The following is a 16,788-nucleotide window of genomic DNA, read 5'->3' as shown; positions in this document are numbered from 1 at the left end:
TTTAAATCCTCCAAGCTAACAGTGCTCTTCCTTGAGCGAAATTTTAAAATCATTACTGTTTTTCTAATAATAATTCTGATACCTATATCATAAAAATGTATTTTTTAGACAAAAATGTTTCTAAATTGAGAAGAAGCTTTTCAAATAAATGACTTGGAACTCTGTGTGCCTGCAATATAAAATTTTTTTCTGGCATAGAAACGAAATGTGCTCTTCAAATATCATAGACCAAGCCAGCTTCATGCAAATTCTTTTAGAGCAGTTTCAGATTTATGTATTTAATAAAGCTGGGTACTGGTTCTAACTTACGTATTTAATGTCCTTCAATGTACAGTGATGTTCTAGTGACTGCCTTGAAAAGAATGATGGCCTTTTATTTAGCATTTCTGCTAGATCAGTCAATTCTATAAATGGATTTCTAATGGGATGCAATATATGCTTTTAATATCTTTCAATAATACTAAGAGATTACATTTATTGAGTTCTTTCTGTAAGCCAGGGACTATTCTAAGTACTGTCTGTGGATTATCTCACATAACCCTGGTAATAGTCCTTTAATGATCTCACTATTTTACAGGTGTATTACAGGTGTAGGATCTCCTAGTTATACAGCTGGTGAACCAATGGAGCTGGGATTTAGGCACAAGCCGTGTGACTCCAGAGCTCCAGCCCTGAACCCTTCCCTCTCTAAATGGCAGTCCCAGAGCAGCAGTGTCACACCATCAACTGGGAACTTGTTATAAATGCAGAGTCTCAGACCTACTGAAAATCTGCATTTTTGAACAAGATTCCCAGGTAGTTGTTACATTAAAATTTGAGGAGCACAGCTTTAAACCACTATGTCATCTTTTGGCCCTTTTATGCAGAATTAAATTTCTTTAAATTTCTATTTTTAGGTATGATGCAAAATTCCCATCCTTATGCTATTTGGCGATTCCTGTGATATTTCAAGTGCATTATGAATATAAAGAGATTTAATAACTGAACATAAGCTGAGATGCTAGTACAGGGTAGTTATCAAGTTATCTTGAAATCAACTCTATAAAGAGCACAATAAAATAATCCCAGAATATAAACAACATATCTTTCTCTGTAGAGACAGATGATTGGTGCAATATTTGAGACTTTCTCAGACTCACAGTGCTGCACGCTGTCTGAGCACAGACTCTGGAGACAAGCTGTTTGTGTGTGATCTCAGGAGCATTATTTAACCCTCTGTGTCTCAGCTTCCTCATCTGGGAAATGAGGCCTGAGGCTGTATTATTCTACAGGATTGTTGGGAGGATTCAACGAGTTAATGGATGTCAAGGATTTAGAACAGGGCTTCATGAAGTAAGGGAACACATGTTCACCACTGCTATTCTTTAGTTTGATTCACATCTTTGACAGAATGCAGTCACACCCCATATTTCTTGGTGACCCTCTGCTAATACACTGACAAATACTTTCTGTTACCAGAGCTCACCACATAAAGGAGACGTCTTTACTGTTAGAGTCCCAGTCACCGACTTCAGTTCTTGTGTTTTCTGAAAACTGTCTCCCTGTGGCACTTTCTGCCTGTGAGTTATGCTAAATGCCATTGAATTGTGATGCTTCATCAGCTAAATCCTTTGCAGTCAGTTTGAAATAAAAATGAAAATGTGTTAACAATTATTGTTATAATATATAATGTATTATGTATTATATAATATAATAATTATTATAATAATTCACAATATTGTGAATATATGTGCATGTAAATTGGATGAGATTATGAGGGTGGGAGTCCACTTAGTCATCCTCTTACATAGTAATACAGAAAAGTTAGACAGAAAAGGGATGTTTGTTTAAAAACTGAATGCTCCTGAAGCTGGTTTGTGTCCTGCGTGAACGTAATCCTGAAATAACCGTGGTAGTAATTGGGAGAACAGTGGTTTGGTGTATGAGTCATCACCTAACAACTTTTCAGAAATGCAACCAAAGTATGAGGTGAGACCAAATGTTCTTAGAGGTGCCATTCTGAAAGCTGGTTTGTAAAAGGCATGGAGATAAAAATGATTGGTGGAAAGAATGCTCTTGGAAGCTTTTCAATTGCCAATTCCTAGGCCCACACCCAGAGAATTCATTAGGTGTGGGATGGAGCTCAGATATTTGAATTTTTAGCAAGTGTCTCCAGTAATTGAGCTTAAATTTGGACTACACCTTGAGAAATACTGCAGTAGGGGCAAAGTTTTGTGTTGGAAAAGGCTTTTGTTGACTACTCCATTCTTTTTTGCAACACTGTCCTCTTTGATATTGTATTATGCCTAACCTGTGACCCCATTTGTTTGTGTTTTAATCTTCTTTGGCCATTTTCTTACCCTCCGCTCATGCTTCCTAATACACCAGTCCTTAGTGTTCTGCTTCTCTCATTTTGCACCCTTCTCATAGAACATCTCTTTCTGGAGTCATCTGTCAAATCTTTACGGACGGTTCTCCAGAATGATCACAAAGTCCTCTGTTTAATCTAAAAATCTCAAAGCCAAACTTAATTAAGGTGCAGTGGGGAGCATGGGGGCGGGGGAGGGGAGAGAGGGAGGGAGAACAAGAGGGAGATCCAGAGCAGGAGAGAGAGAAGGGGCAGGTGTTTGGCTCAGCAATTAAGCTTCTGCTTGGGACACCCACATCCCACATCTGAGTGTGGTGTTTGAGTCTTGGCTCCTCTGCATCAGATCAAGCTTCCTGCTAAATAAAAGTACACCCTGGGAGGCAACTTATGGCTCAAGTAGCTGGGTCCCTGTGCTCCACGTGGTGACCTAGATTAAGTTCCAGGTTCCTACCTTCAGGCTGACCCAGTCCTAGTTGTTTTAGTCATTTGGAGAGTGAAGCAGTGAATAAGAGGTTCTCTACATCCTTTCTCTGCGTTTCAAGTAGAAAAAAATTTTTTAAAGTGAAAGAAATACAACATACTGGAATACAGAATAATCAGAGCAGTTATTAATGGTAAGTAATGCCATAGAAAGCTTTTGTTTAATATATGTAGATACACATATATACATACACAATTGCTATGCATGTTTATGGTAGCTCATGGTCACAGCAAAAATAAGTATGAATGTTGCTGTCTACCTCTTAGTCTGCTGAATTACACAGTTTGACACTATGAGCCCTGTCCCTTCTCATCTACTCTTGATTCCTCTTTTTTTTTTTTTTTTTTTTTTAATTTTTTGACAGGCAGAGTGGACAGTGAGAGAGAGAGACAGAGAGAAAGGTCTTCCTTTCCGTTGCTTCACCCTCCAATGGCTGCCGCGGCCAGCGCGCTGCGGCCGGCGCATCGCGCTGATCCAATGGCAGGAGCCAGGTACTTCTCCTGGTCTCCCATGGGGTGCAGGGCCCAAGCACTTGGGCCATCCTCCGCTGCACTCCCTGGCCATAGCAGAGAGCTGGCCTGGAAGAGGGGCAACCGGGACAGAATCCGGTGCCCCGACCAGGACTAGAACCCGGTGTGCTGGTGCCGCTAGGTGGAGGATTAGCCTAGTGAGCCGTGGCGCCAGCTTCTTGTTTCCTCTTTTTGGGACATTTCCAATTGTGTGGCACACTCAAACTCATCATGTCTAATTGTGAATTTGCCATCCCTTCTGATCTCCACCTTGGCTCAATTTTTTTTTTTAAAGCTAATTCATGAACTATCATGCCGCCAACCAGATAAAAAATTCAGAATTTTTTTGTAATAATTTCTATCTTACTGCATAAACTTCCTTATGGCTTCCTCTCTATCCTGACCTGTGGTCGGGCCCTAACCTGCAGAAAACCACCAGAGCAAGCGCAGCATCAGCCCAGCCTGCAGCCAGCGTCAAGAAAGTGAGCAGGTGCTGACAGTGCATGGCATCTAGGGCTGCATGCAGCAGAACCATAAAACCTTTACAGCAAGCATGTCCTGCTCTAAATCATGTCTCCTCTTTATTTTAGTCACTGCTATCATAGTTGGTTGTGTCCCATACTGATTTGTATTGCTCATGAATAACAACACTCTGATTTTTACCGTTTCACTCCTCATTCCAGCCTCCTGCTGGTATATACTCTGGGAGGCAGCAGATAGTGACTCAGATGCTTAGGACCCTGTCCCACATGTGGGAGACCCAGATTGAGTTCTGGACTCCGGACTTTGGCCTGACCCAGCCCTGGTTATTATTGGCATTTTGGGAGTGATGCAAAAGATGTCTCCCATCCAAGTACTAACCAGGCCCGACCCTGCTTAGCTTCCGAGATCAGAAGAGATCGGGCGCGTTCAGGGTGGTACAGCCGTAGACTGGAGTGATGCAAAAGATGGAAGATCCCTCTTCTTCTGTTTCTTTGTCTCTGCCTTTTGAATGAAATGAAAATAAATAAAGAAAAATATTTTTTTTAAAAAAGTATACAGCATTCTAGAGATCTCCCAATGTCATGCCATAATGATCTAGATTATCATTGTTAATACATCCCAGATTTTTCATTCTTGTTGTATATAAATAAACCGGGATGGGTTTATACAGACCTGTACCTTGTGCTTCTAAATTCTATCATAGTCTCATATGTTAGATGCCAATGTAGTTAATAGAATTCTCTCTTTTATATATATTTAAATTGTGATAACTCATTTCTCCTTTCCAGAACTAATAAGAGGTGGTCTTAAAAACATTCTTGGAAAATGCATTTATGAAACACTATGCATACAGTTCAAACTTTTCTTTATTTAAAATAGGCTTAGTTTTTAATTCTATTTTCCACTAAAGTTTTCATGTATAAGCAGACCTATTTTCTTTCAAGGACAATATAAAGCATGCCTGCTGATAAAGTAAATGCACTTGGACATAAGCAGTTAGGTACAGCTTACTTTTAAAGCTCTTGGAAAGTGGGCGTGGCAGCAGTACTCCAGGCTGCCACCCTACCAGCCACTTGATATGCCTGCCAGTAACTACTCATTCAGTTTTTGAGTAATGCATTTTTATTTTGTAATAACCCTTTGACAACAATGATTTTAAAAAAGCAGCAGTTTACATCAAACTAAGTTTCTTTGATTTACTAAAAATAATTAATGTGTAACTCACAGAAAATGTTTGTTGTCATTTACCACCCAACAACCCGGTAATGATGTCACCGACCACCTAAAAATCAGACTGAGTCTACTAAGGAAGCATCAACATGGACTACATGGGTTTATTTTAAGACTGTGCTTAAAAATATTGTATTTTGATACTTAATTGCAGAAAGTACAAACATTTGTGTAACACTCTGAAATATGACTTTTTGTTTAGACCATTCTAAATTTCATTTTCATTTCTGAGTTTTCTTGTCCATGTTTGAAAAGTGAAACAATGGTGGTTAATAAATTGACCCCATTAGAAGAACTTCATCCACTTTTTTTTTTTATAAATCTATAGTTTTATTAAGACAAAAACTGACAGTGTGGTATGAAGTTTACATTTAAACAAAGTTTTCACAGAAACCTAACACATGCCTACAGAGATTTTACAATATAGCTCTAGATGCAGGACTAGACCGTGTCAAGAACTGATGGATCTTAGGAATCAAGACAGAACATCTTGGATCTCAGTTAATTCTTAGGATTAAAAAAAAAAAAAAAAAAAAAAAAAAAACTGGCGTTTTAAAGTAAACCACTTGGTGCCGTGTTTCACTTCGTTAATCCTCTGCCTGCGGCGCCAGCATCCCACATGGGCACTGGGTTCTAGTCCCGGTTGCTCCTCTTCCAGTCCAGCTCTCTGCAGTGGCCCGGGAGGGCAGCAGAGAATGGCCCAGGTGCTTGGGCCCCTACACCGGCATGGGAGACCAGGAAGAAGCACCTGGCACCTGGCTTCGGTTCAGCATAGCTCCAGCTGTGGCGGCCATTTGGGGGGTGAGCCAATGGAAGGAAGACCTTTCTCTCTGTCTCTTCCTCTCACTGTCTGTAACTCTACCTGTCAAATAAATAAAAATAAAACATTAAAAAAAAAAAGTAAACCACTGCCTCAGTATGAATGCTTAGTCTTCTTCTGAGACCAGGGCTTCTGAAATCATTCAACCCTAGAACAGTTTCAATGAAACTTGTGCTGTCAGTGACTGAACCCTGTCACCCATGGTTTCAAGGTTCAAAATTCAAAAGCAAGGCTTCAAGAGTTCACTACCTTAAGAATATAGGCCCTTGTCTTTCCGTACTCTGCCATCTTCTGTATCACTCTCTTCCCCTCTTCCAGTACCGCAGCCAGTGTTTGGATGGATAAGCTGATACAACTTAATGATTGGAAAAGAAAGCATCTTCTTGTCTAATTTCAAGAATTAGCACCTGTGAGACAGAATGATCTATCTGCCTGTGTACACTCTCCCTCCCCAGTCAGTCTCCATCTCCAAAATGACAGCTTTGGTAACTCCTGAACTGGCTTCTTCCTTTGTGGGGAACAACATTAATCTCAGGCAGGGAACACCGTGGCTTACAGCTTTCAGGCATTCACAGCTTTTAAACAGTCTCCATTTATGGTGTCAATGACATTTTTCTTTATTTTTATTTTTTTATTTTTTTTTATTTTTTGACAGGCAGAGTGGACAGTGAGAGAGAGAGACAGAGAGAAAGGCCTTCCTTTTGCCGTTGGTTCACCCTCCAATGGCCGCCGTGGCCGGCGCACCGCGCTGATCCAATGGCAGGAGCCAGGTACTTATCCTGGTCTCCCATGGGGTGCAGGGCCCAAGCACTTGGGCCATCCTCCACTGTACTCCCGGGCCACAGCAGAGAGCTGGCCTGGAAGAGGGGCAACCGGGACAGAATCTGGCGCCCCGACTGGGACTAGAACCCAGTGTGCTGGCGCTGCTAGGTGGAGGATTAGCCTAGTGAGCCACGGCGCCGGCCAATGACATTTTTAAAAAAGATTTATTTATGTATTTGAAAGTCAGAGTTACACAGAGAATAAAGGAGAGGCAGAGAGAGAGAAAGGTCTTCCGTCTGCTGTTTCATTCTCCAAATGGCCGCAACAGCTAGAGTTGCGCCGATCCTAAGCCAGGAGTCAGAAACCAGGAACCAGGAGCTTCTTCAGGGACTCCCACATGGGTGCAGGGGCCCAAGGACTTGGGCCATCTTCTACTGCTCTCCCAGGCCATAGCAGAGAGCTGGATGGGAAGTGGAGCCTCCAGGACTCAAACCGGCGCCCTTATGGGATGCCGGCACACAGGTGGTGGCTTTACCTGCTACGCCACAGCACAGGCCCCAGTGACATTTTTTTGAAAAGGTAAAATATCCTGGATATAAAACCGATTCATCAGTTAGTTCTCTATACTGTTGAACCATTTCCCTAGTCAGGCCCCAAATTTTAATCAAAATGATCTAACCCATTTCCCTTTCTCCCTATCCCATCCCTCCTATCCCAAAATAATACACCAGTAATAACCAAAAACTAAACACATGCTATGCTGTAAAAACGCAGAGTTAACACTATTGGAAAGAAGGTGTGTGGGCTGTGGAGATGCTCTTTGATGACCTACAATATCTTTTTGTTCTTCCAATCAATTCTGCAAGTTTGTCCTTCATAGAAGGCCCTTGGCTTCTCTCAGCAAAGCACAGAACGGGCTGCCTTGAAACACTTACCCCTTCCCCTCCAATGGGATGGCTGTGTGAACTACATAGCTTGGAACAGCTTACAGCACTTGGGCTGCTGCAGGGCACAGGAACTGTCCTGGCTCTTTAAAGAACAGCTTCTCAAGCCACCTCTGCGGTGTCAAGACAAGCAGAACTTCTTCCCTCCCCACCTGAAACCCACAGTCGGATGTGACAGGGGCTGGTGCTCAAGAGACTTAATTCTAGTCATCGTTTTTGTCGTCATCCTCCGAGGGGTAGGAGTGCCACGTCAGCCTTTCCCCATGGAAGGAAATGACAGCCTGTGGGCACTTGACATTGGCTTCCTTGGTAGGGACCAGGTCAGCTGTGGCTCCTCCGCTCGCGGAGGAGCTGCACCGGACCGGACACTGTTTTTCCCTTGCTGTAGGTTTTTTCTATAGCAACGCAAGAACAGGTAAAGAGAAGAGCGAAATAACGAGCTCCCCAGCGAACTCTCCACCAGCCTGGAGACAGTAGTTGTCCCAGAAAGTGCAGTTGCGTCCCCTTTTATAGTCCTCTCCCACCAATCCGTGCTCCGCTGCCCGCGTGCTGAGCACGCCGCTTTCTTCCAATCAGAGGTCGGGTCAGCTCCTGCAGCTCATTAGTCAAATTGATGAAGCAGCCAAGCCGCTGTGTAGGACTTGTTTACTCCCTCTCAGCGCCACGTTGTGGGAGCCCGGCCCTGCTTCCCACAGTCAGCCTCATCAGTTTTTCATTTCATCAGGAACATGAGTTCTGACTCGAGGCTGTAGCTCCAATAATCCATTCTGGCTCCAAACCTCGTGGCTTTTCTGACTCTTCGTTCTTCTTCTTCTTTGGTTTGCTCTCTTCTGCCTTGTCTTCAGAATCAGAATCAGCTCGGCGCTGGCCTCCCTCTGACTTCTCTGTCCTGTGCCGTTTCTGTGACTGCAGAAACTCAGCCATGAGGTCAGGGCAATCCAGATTCTCTTCTGGTTCCCACGTATTGTCTGAGAAACCGTCCCACTTTAGGAGGTACTCCACTTTGCCCTTTACAACTTGACGTCAAGAACTTTTTCCACCACACATTCCTCTTCCTCCTCTTCTAGCACCTCCTCCACTTTCTTCTTGTTTTGTTTTTTCCCCATAGTGCCCGCCAGCTTTCTGGTTTAAAGGATGATGCTGCTCAAAGCAGCCCCCTGGAACTCGAAAAGAATCGGGGTTGCGCGACTGGCACGTTGCGCTGGGCCGGCCAGGGGGAGTGGCGCCCAGAAAGCAACAAGCCAGTGGCCGCAATCGAGCCCCTCACTGAAGCAGCCTACTGCAGGCCCCAGCCAACGGCCCTCCCCTCAGCCCCATCGACTTTTAAATGATGCTAGTTGTATGTTAGTACCGTTGGATACTTCTAATTAAAAAAAAAAAATCCAAAAAAACAATTCCAATAGTAGTTCAAGTTTCTCAGCTGGTTTTTCTTTTTAAAGATTTATTTATCTGAAACAGAGAGAGAGAGAGAGACAGAGACAGAGAATATCAACTTCCATCCATTGCTTTACTCCCCCGATGACCACAACAGCCAGGGCTGGGCCAGCCCGAAACCAGGAACCAAGGGCTTCACCTGGGTCTCCTATGTGGATGCAGGGGCCCAAACACTTGGGCCATCCTTCGCTGCTTCCCCAGGCCATAGCAGAGAGCTGGATCAGAAGTGAAGCAGCCAGGACTCAAACTGGCACCCTTATGGGATGCCAGCACTGCAGATGGCAGCTTAACTGGTTATTCTACAGTGCCGGCCCTTTGACTAGTTCTTAAAATCGAAGTTTGGAGGTTCATTCTGGCAAAGTTAAAACATTTGAAATTATTGTGAATGCTATTGTAGACCGAGTAACAAACTGTAAAATGAACGATAAAATTACTTGGTTTTGGTGATGTTTTTAAAAAGTTATTGTGGGCTGGCACCGCAGCACACTAGGCTAATCCTCCGCCTGTGGCACTGGCACTCCAGGTTCTAGTCCCTGTTGGGGTGCTGGTTCTGTCCCGGTTGCTCCTCTTCCAGTCCAGCTCTCTGCTGTGGCCCAGGAAGGCAGTGGAGGATGACCCAAGTGCTTGGGCCCTGCACCCCATGGGAGACCAGGAGGAAGCACCTGGCTCCTGGCTTTGGATCGGCACAGTGCGCCAGCTGCAAGACTCTGGCCGTAGCAGCCATTTGGGGGATGAACCAATGGAAAGGAAGACCTTTCTCTCTGTCTCTCTCACGTTATCTAACTCTGCATGTCCAAAAAAAAAAAAAAAAAAAAAAAGCTATTGTGAATACATCATAAAAATGCTGTTAATGAAATATAACCTATGGAGTGACCTACACTTGGAATAAGTTGTGATGCACATAGAAATTCATAATTCCAAAAATTTTGTGATATTCTACCAATCCAAATAGAATTTGTAGTTGTCAAAAAGTACGAAGTTTATACATATACCAAGTAAGCAGACTGAAGTTGAGTAAAATAAAAAATCACTTAAGCAAGGCAGTATGTGCTTTCTTTTTGGATTTTTTAAAATAGCTGAGACTTAGAATTGTTAACATTGCAAATTAATTCAAGTGTCCTATGATGGTATTAAGCATTTTTATAAAAATATCCTCAAAATCCTTTGTAACTCTTATTCTTACATTCCTCATTTTTATTCTGATTTTGTATTGAGATTTTGCATCCTATGTGCAGGAGTACATTGACTAGAATAGGGTGAACTTTTTGATTTTTTTTTTTACATTTTGTCAAGAATATGATTTTTTTATGATTAACACCTATAACTTTTCTAGGAATCTGATTTTGAAATTGAATCAATCCTATACTTTTCTTTAGTTTCTTTAGATTTAATTCTTACAACTTGTTTCTTAGTGGTGTCTGTGGATTAAAATTTGAACTATTTTACATTTTTATTTCTTAGCTATTATTTTTTAAAATCATATCAAGATTATATGTAGTATCTATAGACCATATTTAGTAATTAAAACATCTAATTTAAATAGTCTCCCCCCTACAATCTGTACATACACATTAGCTCTTATATGTTCATTTTGATCCATCAGCTTTGCTGTGTGATTCATGTTTTAGTAGATAAATGCTGGGTTCTTTCAGCACAATTACAGTCATTGGTCTGATAATCCTGTGAGTCAATCTACACAAAACAAGAAGCTCATATCAAACTCCTGGCAGGTTTAGTTAAAATTAAAATGCATGCTCAACTGTAGCGATTGTCAAGTGTGGAAATAATATTTGTCCAGCTGGACAGCTTTCTTTTGTAGCTGCTAAATGAAAGTTGAGATTCTGTCTGCTCCTTGAAAGCTTCTGTGTCATGAAGGTAATTTGGACTGTTTGTGGTTTGACAGGGATTATTAAAATCAGATGAAGTGAAGGGATGCAAGTGTGAGAAAGCAAAATTGACACTGACACTCTCTATTATTTGCAGCTTGGATCATGATGACTATGTTGATATGAGAGATTCACTGTTGAGATATGTTAAGCAGCAAAGAAAGTAAAAAGCAAGTATAGTGATGGATTTTTAGATTTAACATGAAGAAATCCAATATTTACTTTCACTGATTGCTTTTTAAGTAGATTTTTCAGGTCATTTCATGTGAATTTGTTTTAACCACCAACAAATTATCCTTCTATTGAACTACAGAATTTAAAAGTATACTGCAAAGGCTATATGACAGAAGATTAAATATAAAGGGAAAAATAGATTACCTGATTAAACTCACAGAATTATAAAACTGGAAGGGCCTTTAAATATTATTTTTAATTTACATTTTTTTAAGGAAACTAGAAAGAGTTTTTAGGGACCACATTTAAATTTTATTTGATAGCTTAATGTTCAATCTTGATTTTTCACCTTAGGTATATTGTTGGTTTACATTTTGATTTATTAGCTATTATTTCTCAACTATGTCAAGAAAATATGCTGTATCTTTAGACTTTATTTAGTAATTAAAACAACTTAGTAGTTTCTTCCCTGTATTCTATATGATTTTCACATTTTCTAAAATGTGGCTTAAACTTTTAAAAAGCCATTTAAAAATGATTCAAGACATTATTGTAGATAACTTTTTTCTGTTTTAAAGACAATGCACAGATTATGTTATTATAGGTATATGTTTCCATTAAATAGTTTTATCTATGTATTAAAGCAAATGTTGTCCATAAATATGATTTTTCTCCTGAAAATATCCTTAGTAAAGGGAGTTACAGCTAGGAGGTTATTTCAAGAAGTCAAGCCAGGAGAGTTACAATAAAAAATATAATTAAGACATGTAGAACTATATTCAAATATATAAAACAAAGAGCCTGTAGTAGTGCTATATACTTTGAAAAATCTTCAGTGTTATCTAAACACATTAGTGAAATGATCAGATTTAGTTGTAAAATGAAAAGTCTAGTGCCCATGTGCAAGGCAGACACCAACTGGGTGTTCAGCAGTTCATTTTAGTTCTGACACTAATTACCTGGAGTTAAAAGTACCCACAATGAGAGCTCAGTCCCACAACACTGCCTTAACTTAAGATACCAGCCACAAATGCGTTCCCCATCTGACCTACACATCTGCCCAAGCAAATTCAAGCGTTCCTGTATCTTCCCCTTAGTTTCATTAATTTATTTGACTGACTTGTAAAACTCAGGAAAGCACTGTATGTAGTTTGATTAGAAAGAGTGAAATATAAAAACAGCCACATTGATAAGATGCACATGGCAAGTAAGGAAGATCATGGCACAGAATCTCCATGTGTTCTCTGCGTATGCCACGCCCTCAGGACATGGATATGTTCACCAACCTGGAATCCCTTGAACTGTCTTGTTCACGAGTTTTTATTGAAGTCACTGTGTAGGTATTGCTGATTAAATCATCGTCCATCAATGAGCGTGCTCGATCTTGCATGCTTCTCTCCTCCTTGGAGATTGGAGAGGGCTTGAGTGTGGAGCTGAAGGTGCTAGTTCACTGGTCAGCTGATTGGTTCCTCTGTTGATCCATTTCCACCCTGAAGCTCTCTAGGGGCTTACCAAGAGCCACCTTATTAGCATAACCTCAAATACCAGTAACTAAAGAAACTTCTATCACTCAGGAAATTCCAAGGGTTTTAGTGCTCCGTGCCAGGAGTGGAAAGGGGAGCAAAACCAAATACATGTTTGTTCCATGTGTGAGACCTGGGAGCCAGATAAGAGGCTTTTCTGTTGTTTGGCCACCAAGAAATAACGTCCAGATTTAGGACACTGATGGGGGGGAAGTAGAATCTGCGAGCATTTGGTGACCATTTAAGATATTAGGGAGAGAAAGCTTCAAAGAATTTGATGACTATTTAAGACTGGGTTCAGCAAATTTTGTCTATTACAAAACATCAGATGGTGGGGCTGGCGCTGTCGTGCCGGGTTAACACCCTGGTTGAAGCGCCGGCATCCCATATGGGTCTGGTTCTGGTCCCGGCTACTCCACTTCCGAATCAGCTCTCTGCTCTGGCCTGGGAAAGCAGTAGAAGGTGGCTCAGGTCCTTGGGCCCCTGTACCCATGTGGGAGACCAGGAAGAAGCTCCTGGCTCCCGGCTTCAGATCAGCGCAGCTCTAGCCATTGCAGCCATCTGGGAAGTGAACCATCAGACGGAAGACCTCTCTCTCTCTCTGCCTCTCCTCTCTCTGTGTAACTCTGACTTTCAAATAAATAAATAAATCTTCAAAAAAAATCAGATAGTAAATATTTTTGGATTTGTGGACTATAATGACCTCTGTAACTTTTTTTTTTAATTTTTACAACTGGATAGAAATGTAAAAAAACATTCTTAATTTGCAGACCATGGAAAAAACAGATCATATCATAGTTTGCTGAAACCTGATTTAAGATACTAGGGCAAAGGACAGGTGTTTGGTTCAGCAGTTAGGTTTTCACTTGGGATACCCACTCTGCAAATAAGAGTGCCTGGGATTAAGTCCTTGCTGTACTTCCGGATCTTTCTTCCTACTGGGGCACACCATGGGAGGTAGCAGGTGATGGCTCATGTATCCTTGCCACCCACATGGGAGACCAAGATTTGATTCCTAATAAACTGAGGGGGTCTTAGTAAGGCCAGTTTGTTCAGCTATCTCTGTGTACCTTTGTCTTCCAAAATAAGGATATTCCATGGTTGTGGGAATAGGGAGGAGTGGAAGTAAGGTCAGAGAATTCTTTTATAGTTCACTCCAGGGGAGAAGGGGAGGAGGAAATGAAAGACCTTCCTACTTCAGCTGTTTTCTAAAATGCTAAGGTGCCGTATTCTGGAGTAGCATGACATGAAGTCCATCCTAAACAGAATGTCTATGGTGGATGATCTTTGGTGAATATCAGTGTCTAATGACAGAGAGAGGAGAAGAGGCAATCAAGATGTATTTTACTTTAATTAAATCTTCCCTGGTTAATTGCAGCAACTGTTAAAAAGTAACCATTGCTCAATGGAGCAGGGGGAGCATTTATTGTGTATATTTCATAGAACCAAAAAAAAGGGGGATATGCAGTCAGTTGGAGAAGGGCAGGAACTAGGCAGCTGCAGGGACCTCAGCCAACAAAATCTGTGTACCTTCTCTCAGGAGGCTGGAATTGGCTTGATTGGCTTGCTACCAGTTATACCTTGTCTCTGCCTTCATTCCACATGTCAGAATTCATTCAGTGCGCATGTAATTGGTCTAACCCTCAATGAATTAATTTTTACTGGGAAAACTAGGTCCTGTAACACAGAAGAATGACCCCCATATGTATGTATATATACATGTATATGTATATATACATATATACATACACACATATATGTTTATATACATATATATACACACATATATATTATCTATCAGATTAAAGATAGATCTGATAGATAACACACATATAGTTAACATATATAACATATATATATAACATGGATAGCATAGATATAACATAGATAACGTATCTATATATATAACATATATATATATATATCTGATTAAAGAAAAAGTGTGGTGAGATGGCCAACTTCCCAAAGTACCAGAAGCCTGTCTTACAAATGGTATCAGAAGTACGAAGAGAACTCATAAGATGTGTTATTTAGCAAAGTTGTCAAAAGAAGAGATGGTTTCAAGGAAGGAGTAGCTATCAGAATCAAATAGGGCAAAGAAATTCAGTATGATAGGAACTAAAAAATACTTTGTAGTTTCAGTGTAAGGGTAGAGGCAGAAGCCAGATTGCTCTGAGTCGAGTAGGAAATGAGTGTTAAGAACACAGGATTAGCAAGTGGAGGAGCCCTCACAGTACAGCAGGTTAAGCTGCTGTTTGAGAAGCCTGCATCCCATATTGGAGTGCCAGTTCAAGTCCTGACTGCTCCACTACCCCTCTGGCTTCCTGGTAATGCACCTGGGAAGGCAGCAGAAGATGGTACAAGTACTTGGACCACTGCCACCCACGTGGAATACCCAGATGGATTTCTAGGTTCTTGGCTTTGTCCTTGCCCAGCCCAGGCTGTTGCAACCATTTGAGGGGTAGGAACCAGCAGGTGGAAGATCTCTGTCTCTGTCGCTCTCTCTCTCTCTTGCCCTCTCTGTTTGATACTCTGCCTTTCAAATAAAGAAGGAAATCTCTTTTTATAAAATAGAACACATGATTAGGAAATATAGACTGCTGTTTTGAGAAGCTGGAATAGGAAGGAAAGGGATCTCAGGGTTGTATTGTTTTGTGAAGAGCATGAAGCTTGACTGTTTATAATCAGTTGAAATGGAAACTGATGCTGTAAGATTAGTGCTAATTCCTGCAACAAAACCCTGGAAGTCAGGAAAAGGTATTGCAGTGGATTGATTTTTTTCATCAAATTAATATTAAGCTAGTTAATAATATTATCAATATTTTGAGAGAACAACTCTGTTGTGATACTAATAAGATTTTAGGAGAAATTCTGAAACCTGGGGAAAATATGCATAAGAATTATAAATCCTTTATAATTGATATAAAATATATGCTAAATTCAAATCATCATTATTTAATCATTAAAAGAGTTGTGCTAAAGTATAATTGACATCTCATAAACTATGTTCATAATTATTCCCTGTTGTTACTTAATACAAATGCATTTTTTTATTTGACGTATAGAGTTAGGCAGTGAGAGAGAGAGAGACAGAGAGAAAGGTCTTCCTTCTGTTGGTTCACCCTCCAAATGGCCACAATGGCCTTTGCTGCGCCGATCCAAAGCCAGGAGCCACGTGCTCCCTCCTGGTCTCCCATGCGGGTGCAGGGCCCAAGGACTTGGGCCATCCTCCAATGCCTTCCTGGGCCACAGCAGAGAGATGGACTGAAAGAGGAGCAACTGGGACTAGAACCCAGCGTCCATTTGGAATGCCGGCGCTGCAGGTGGAGGATTAACCGAGTGATCCACAGCACCGGCCTACAAATGCATTTTTAAAAAGTACTCTATAACTTAAATTTTCTAGTAAAGTAAATATATCTTTCTCCACATTAGCAAGATTTTTATTGTACTTGAAAATTTGTTAGTTAATCATTAACTTCATAACTTTTGACATTATTTGGTTCTAATCTCAAAATATGTAATAATTTTATGATTTGGAGATCATGTGAAATGAATGAGTGCCAAGTTATAATAGAATGCTAAAATTAATATTCATTTTCACATTATCTTCATTTCACTATTCTATTAAAGCAAGAGATGGCTAGGACTGCATATTGAAGATTTTAAAGAGTTATTAAAGTGAAAATATTTTCTAGGAAGAGAAGTGTATTGAAAAATAAAGCCGTGTCAGATTTTGTGAGTAAATCATATGACAATTAATTCTGTTTGCTTGTCAAGCTTAAATCATTTCTTCTGACTTACCCTGTCAATTTCTACTTCTTATACACACATATATAAATCATTAATAAAGGAGTTACAAGGAAATATCTTATATTGTAAAAAGGGGAGTTTTAATAGTTCTAATATATTAGTATGACCATTTATGTGATATATATTGATGTCTTAGCACATGTAATTATAGTAATCAGAACTGCCACTATAATTAGCAGAAAACATGGCAATCTAGGAGGAAAACCTAATATGCCAATGAGAGATGAGAAAACAGGTTAAATCTAATAACATGCTGTTTGTTTCCTAAGGCTTCAGTGCATACAGTATTTTAAATGATTATCAAAAAATTGAGATCCATTTGAAATTTTTTTCAGTCCTTGGGAAATCATCAAAATTTCAACTCCTAATAATTAATACAAAAAAG

The 16,788-nt window shown here is 40.5% G+C and overlaps 1 protein-coding gene and 1 pseudogene across 20 annotated transcripts in view; one reads left to right on the top strand and one right to left on the bottom strand.

Moving 5' to 3' along the window:
* KIAA0825 (KIAA0825 ortholog) overlaps positions 1 to 16,788 on the top strand; it is a 448,051-nt gene that overhangs the window by 25,153 nt on the left and 406,110 nt on the right. The window contains exon 4 of one of the 20 annotated variants that reach the window (XM_070056464.1): positions 1,459 to 1,559. The exons of the other annotated variants lie outside the window; for them this stretch is intronic. The gene's annotated coding sequence lies outside the window, so the exon portion shown is untranslated. The remainder of the gene's footprint in view (positions 1 to 1,458; positions 1,560 to 16,788) is intronic. 20 annotated transcript variants of the gene reach the window in all.
* On the bottom strand, positions 7,780 to 8,682 carry LOC100342128 (chromobox protein homolog 1-like; annotated as a pseudogene).

Source organism: Oryctolagus cuniculus, chromosome 14 (assembly GCF_964237555.1).
Source record: "Oryctolagus cuniculus chromosome 14, mOryCun1.1, whole genome shotgun sequence".
Classification (NCBI taxonomy): domain Eukaryota; kingdom Metazoa; phylum Chordata; class Mammalia; order Lagomorpha; family Leporidae; genus Oryctolagus; species Oryctolagus cuniculus.
The sequence above is the reverse complement of the archived record's forward strand: the minus strand, read 5'-3'. Positions and strand labels throughout refer to the sequence as shown.